The sequence below is a fragment of the Aythya ferina genome (assembly GCF_964211825.1).
Source record: "Aythya ferina genome assembly, contig: HAP1_SCAFFOLD_92, whole genome shotgun sequence".
Classification (NCBI taxonomy): Eukaryota; Metazoa; Chordata; class Aves; order Anseriformes; family Anatidae; genus Aythya; species Aythya ferina.
In genome coordinates this window covers 47,775-54,406 of record NW_028181425.1, presented here as the reverse complement: position 1 = coordinate 54,406, position 6,632 = coordinate 47,775, and the positions used below count along the sequence as shown (strand labels likewise).

General features: G+C 47.0%; 1 pseudogene across 1 annotated transcript; it reads left to right on the top strand.

Moving 5' to 3' along the window:
* Positions 1-1,313: 1,313 nt before the first annotated feature.
* Positions 1,314-2,249, top strand: LOC311428556 (E3 ubiquitin-protein ligase RNF114-like; annotated as a pseudogene). Its single transcript has 2 exons — positions 1,314-1,943; positions 2,158-2,249. The product of its transcript is annotated as an E3 ubiquitin-protein ligase RNF114-like (transcript).
* Positions 2,250-6,632: the final 4,383 nt, after the last annotated feature.

Here is a 6,632-nt window from a genome sequence, read left to right as displayed (position 1 = left end):
TATCAGTAGAGGTCCCAGAGGCTAAAATGAAAGATCTAGTTTAGATGACATTCCAACCATGATGTTTTTGTGCATTTTTCCTTTAAATAATGCTGTTTTACTCTGTGTTTTTGTGCTAGGCCTATCAGATGCGACCTTCAACTATTTTCTTTGACGAGATAGATGGTCTCTCTCCTGTGCACTCCAGTAAACAAGACCACATTCACAGAATCACAGAATCACAGAATTTCTAGGTTGGAAGAGACCTCAAGATCATCGAGTCCAACCTCTGACCTAACGCTAACAGTCCCCACTAAACCATATCCCTAAGCTCTACATCTAAACGTCTTTTAAAGACTTCCAGGGATGGTGACTCCACCACCTCCCTGGGCAGCCTGTTCCAGTGCCTAACAACCCTTTCAGTAAAGAAGCTCTTCCTAACATCTAACCTAAAACTCCCCTGGCGCAACTTAAGCCCATTCCCCCTCGTCCTGTCACCAGTCACGTGGGAGAACAGGCCAACCCCCACCTCACTACAGCCTCCTTTAAGGTATCTGTAGAGAGCAATAAGGTCGCCCCTGAGCCTCCTCTTCTCCAGGCTGAACAAGCCCAGCTCCTTCAGCCACTCCTCGTAGGACTTGTTCTCCAGGCCCTTCACCAGCTTCGTCGCCCTTCTCTGGACCCGCTCAAGTCCCTCGATGTCCTTCTTGTAGCGAGGAGCCCAAAACTGAACACAGTACTCGAGGTGCGGTGTCACCAGAGCCGAGTCCAGGGGGACGATCACCTCCCTAGCCCTGCTGGTCACACTGTTTCTGATACAAGCCAGGATGCTGTTGGCCTTCTTGGCCACCTGAGCACACCGCTGGCTCATATTCAGCCGACTATCCACCATCACTCCTAGGTCCTTCTCTGCCAGGCAGCTCTCCAACCACTCATCTCTCAGCCTGTAGCTCTGCTTGGGGTTATTGCGCCCCAGGTGCAGGACCCGGCACTTGGCCTTGTTGAACTTCATGCAGTTGGCCTCAGCCCATCGGTGCAGCCTATCCAGATCCTCCTGCAGAGCTTTCCTACCCTCGAGCAGATCGACACACGCACCTAACTTGGTGTCATCTGCAAACTTACTGAGGGTGCACTCAATGCCCTCATCCAGATCATTGATGAAGATATTAAAGAGGACCAGCCCCAGCACTGAGCCCTGGGGGACGCCACTAGTGACTGGCCTCCAACTGGACTTGACTCCATTTACCACGACTCTTTGGGCTCGGCTATCCAGCCAGTTTCTAACCCAACGAAGCGTGCGCCAGGGGCGTGGCTGTGCGGCGGCCGCCGGCGAGATGGCGGTGGCAGGGGGCGGTGGCGGATCCTCAGCATCCTGCGCACCCTCCACCCGCGGCCTCGAGCGGCCCGACCCGCTGGCGCGCCTCACCTGCCCCGTGTGCCTCGAGGTGTTCGACAGCCCCATGTGCGTCCCCTGCGGACACGTGTTTTGCACACCATGCCTGCAGGAGTGCCTCAAGCTCAAAAAGCCAGTCTGTGGTGTCTGCCGCAGCACCCTGGCGCCTGGCAGCAGGGCTCTGGACTTGGAAAAGCAGTTCGAAGCGACAGAAACCACTTGTAACGGCTGCAACAAAAAGATGTTTCTCTCAAAGATGCGCAGCCACGCAGCTTCTTGTTCAAAGTACCAGAACTATATCATGGAAGGTGTGAAAGCTGTGACTAAAGAACCACTCCACAACACCAGGAACTTCCCCAATCGCTTCACCTTTCCTTGTCCATATTGCAGCAAGAAAAGCTTTGATCAAGAAGGACTAGTTGAGCACTGAAAAACATTGCACAGCATGGATGCAAAACAAGTGGTTTGCCCAATTTGTGCCTCGATGCCGTGGGGAGATCCAAATTACAGGAGTGCTAACTTCATGGAACACCTTCAGAGACGACACCGGTTTTCATACGATGCTTTTGTGGTACGTGTTTCTTCATCCTTGGAATACGTGAGCCTGATGACTCTTAAAACCCAGCTTTTTTTATGTAGCCACTACTGTAAAATGTAGTCCTTGCAGATGGTATAATGCGAGAAGTTGAATTACTGTTAAGTCAGAGGAGGAGACAGCTGGTTTTGTGTTGTGTTAACCAATATGGCCCTGGCAGTAAAAGAATTTCTGTACCCTTCGTTCATAGGATTATGATGCTGATGAAGATGATATGATGGCACAGGTTTTGATGCGTTCTTTGCGGGATAAATAAAATAAAAAAGAAGACTAATTGTCAAACCAAGCTTCCATGAGAGGGAAATGGCCAGCATTCTTGCACTTCTCCCTGTCCATGCCAAGATGAACTCAGGCATTCAGAAATATGGAAGACTTTAATCTTAGTTTTGAATCCCCATTTGATCTTTTGGTATCATTCTTGTTTTTTATTAATATGACTATGTTGTTCAACCACGTAAGGCTAATTTTCTTTTTTGTTTCACACAAAGCTTATTTATAGGTCAGTGTGGAGGAGACAGTTCTGTTTTCCTTCACATCTGCCTGTTTTCTGATTGCTTTCTGCCAGTTGTGCTAGTTTGACTAAAGCCAGAAATACTCCAAATTGACTGGCATGAACTAGCTGGTAAACCTCTTCTTCCCCTGATCTTGTTTACATTTCGTAAATGATAGTATGAGAGGTGTCTTTGTGGCTCTTTTCCTTTAGTGAGACCCCTAGGTGCTAACTCACCAGATTAGTTCCTGTTTCAACTGGCCTATGATGCCTGTGATTTCATGATGTTTACCAGTGTGAGAATTCTCACAGGCAGCCTCTCAATTATATGGAAAACGTGTCTCCAGTATGTCTTCAAACTGCAACATTCCTTAGCAAAAATGTTTGAAGCTGAGTAAGAAACTAGTTCAAAACACTTTAGTTCTATACCTGATTACGATTTTGTTCCATACTTTGACCATAATTTCTAGCCTGCCTGGAAAACAGAACTTTGGTGTTAGCTAAAATGCATAACTTTCAACTGTTATAGCAAATATTAATCATTTGTTGGCCTTATTAAATTGGTGTTTAAAAAATCGGTTTTCTAGGAATCTTAAGCCTTATGCTTGTAGGGGAATTCAGAAGCTTTTTCAATATCCGTATCTTATGTAAACTAAAAATTTCATATATATATTCCTAGTTGTTCCATCCCTCGAGGCAAGCTGGTAGCAAAACTTATAACCCGTAGCACTTGCACAGCACTGCCTTCTGCATTGCAGATTCTAACAAGTATTTTGAATTCCTGTTTTTACTTAAACGTCGCTAAGGTAGCTGAAGCTGTACTTAGATTGTTTTCCATATACATACAGGATGGAGGTTTAGCTTTCAAAGAAAATGTAAAATATAAACAAGTTTGAATTCATAGACAATGGATACTTGATACTCAGTTATACACTTTCATTGTAGAGTTTCATTTTTAGTTTAACACTAATTGCACGGTCAATATGCTGAGATCAAGCAGTCTCAGAGACCCGAACAGAGCTTGGAAATTGGAGTAGTAGTGCTGAGATGTCTGGTCTCATTGAACTTGGCATGCCTGATTGGAGCAGTGGACCTGCATCACCACAGAACTGAGTACTAATCAATTTATTTGACCAATAAACTTCACACTCTGCAGACTGCAGCATAACCTTACCCCTAAGAAATGAAACGCACCCCAGCTAAAACATCTTGATTAAACTTTGTGTCCAGCAAGTTTGTGGCTTCTAATATATTTAACTTGGTTTTGGTGTGCTTTCCCTAATGTGGTAAGGCTGGTATAGATTCTCACTGAGGTATCTGCTTGGTGACTGCAATCTTAGTCTTAGGGAAAAAATACATCAGTGTGGGAAAAGTACTGTGTTATGGGGTTGGTGATTCCTAATGCTTGGTCTGTGAAGAGATTACAATGTGCTAGTGGTTGGGTAGGGATTTCTAGGTTCTGGCTATGACAAAGTTTTGTGATAAAGATTGGCCTGAGTCTAGATTTCTGCAACTGTTCTAAGTGCACTTCCATGCAATTCTGACATTCATAGGTATTACAGTTTTGCACCTACATAAAATCTGCTTGATCTTTGGGGAATGAAAAAAAAAAAAAAAAAAAGGATGATGACCTGTTTAATTTACTGTGAACACGTTAATTTATCCTGAAAACTTGTAACTCAATGCCAAAACAGGTGATTCTAAACGATAGTTGAAACCAATTTACTAAGCCTGATATCAGCAAGTGGTCTGTGTTAACTTACCTATTTTTTATGTCTTAAAATGAGTCTTGTCCTTAAAAAGCTTGTCCATTATGACTACTCATGGAAGAAAGTCATGTGGAATGGAACAAAATTTACTGAACCGGTAAGTAAAACCTATATTTTTCTATTAGTTCCATTGTTTCAACTCTTCTGACGCTTATGGACAGCATAGATAACAGAGGGGAGATTGTGGTAATCGGAGCTACCAACAGACTGGATTCTATAGATCCTGCTTTACGAAGACCAGGACGCTTTGACAGAGAGTTTCTCTTCAAATTGCTAAATACAGAGGTGAGAACTTAAATTCAACATTAGTGCTACCATGGCAAAGTCCAACTTTATAGGGAAAAAAAAAATGACAACTTGAACAAAAGAGTGATATGTGGAGACACTGCCTTGTTCCATGGAGGGCAAATCTGGTACTGGATATATATGGTCAGGATGATACCACCAAGTAGTTAGTTCTATAACCAAACCTTTCATTCCCAAAGTTGTACCTGTTTACTTAATTCTCTACCCTCAGCCCGCAGGATGGGGGAGAGACGACCACCCAGTAGCCCCATGCTGGCCTGGGTGGAGCCCGAGGCTCGTCAGGAGAACACAGCTCCCACTGAACACCATGGGCCGCTGTTGAATGGTGAGCGAGGGCCCCCGTCAGGGGGAGCAGGGCTGGGGCTAGGGAGCGGGGGGGCCAGCAAGAGCACCCTGCTCAGCATCAGGACCAGCATGGCAGCCCAGCCCCCGGACACCCCCAGGGAGGTTGTGCCAAGGGAGCAAGCACGGGGCTGGAGGGAGGCCAGAGCTCCTTCCTCTCCTCCCTCCTGCCTTTGGCCACCCTCTACAACCCTCCTTCTTCTCCTGCCTTCTTAGAAGCTGACAGCTTATGTAATACACAATAAATGTTTGTTCATTGTCTTTTGTATTACAAAAACAAGGAGTTCCGTTTGAGGAGCGGGAGTTGCGAAAGCTCCCTGCTGAAGTAAGGAGCTGTATAATACTTGGCTAGACACTATGAAAATTCTTTTGCTTAATGTAACAAAAAAGAGAAGGCCCCTCCCCTTCTCTCCTTCTGCATCTCAGCTGCCTCTTTTGTTCAAAGACACTGTTGCAAAGCTCATGTAACCACCTCCTGATAAGTTGCTAAACTAGTGTATCAACATCCTGCCTTCCTGTCTCACGCTGGCCCAACATGACCAAAAAAAAACAAAAAACAAGTTGAACCACAACGCCGAGGAAGACTATGGCCTTCATCTTCACAACCACCAGAGGGACAGAGACGACCCCCTACCAACAGTGCGCGCAGTCGCAGAATATACCAGATGTGCTGCGTAATCCCGGAATTACCAAGATATAAAAAGGGACCCTGGCGGGGGTGAGGTGCGCGCCGTTGGCAGAGCTGAGACTCCCCGGCCGCCCAGCGCTGTTTTGCTTGCTGTTGCTTACTCAATAAATTCCTTTCTATTATTAATGCAATGCTCTCTGAAAATTAATTAAGGGGGCAACTTCTACAACCCTCCTTCTTCTCCTGCCTTCTTAGAAGCTGACAGCTTAGCTGTCTACAAGAAAGAAGCGGAGAGCTTGCACAGCATTCTGTCCTTCGTCAGCAGCACGCAACAGGTAGGTGTGGCCTTGCCATGGTGGCTGTGCCTGTGTCTCCTGCGGGTCGCGCAGCTCTGCTGCCAGGATGCTGGCGGGCTGCTGGCGAGGCAGAGCTGCCGCCCTCCAGGAGCCCCGCACAGCCCTGAGCCCCTTGAGGCTTTGGTCCTGCTGCCGGCCATGGGTCTCCCCTCTCACACTCCCCGTTGGTCTCTCTGCCACCCGGCTGCCAGGATAAAGACCTGAAGATGAAGTTCCTAAGGAGCATCATCAGCGTCTGCAGAACTGCCAGAAACTGTGGCCTGTGGTGCGGCCTCGATGCCTTCTGCAACAAATACCAGCTGATATTTGTTTTTGGTATTTGTGAGCAACTTTGTTTCTCACAGGGGGACTACCCCCGTGCCGCCCAGCGCTGAATAAACACACCTACTTTACAATCTTATGGATTGTGGAGTCCGTTTTCCACAAGCCACCTCTCCTAAGCCATTCCCCACCACACCACCTAAAACCCTTACAGCTGCCTACTATGGTAGAGGCTGGAATGCTCAGCACACCATGCAAAGGATTCCCCGGCCCTGCACGTGTTGTTGGAGTTTTAATGGAATGCAGGCGTTTGAAGGTTTTGTGCCTCTCCCTGGCTTAGGAGAGGCAGCAGCACAGTGCCCGCCGGCACCAGCTCGATGTCAGCTGCTCCCTTGGACGTGTCAGGATGAAGATGGTCTGAGTGGCCAGAGACACAACACTTTCCTCCTCGTCATTCTGCAAGGGCTGGAGGACTGCAATGGAGAGCAACAGAGCAGAAATGAAACCCACCTG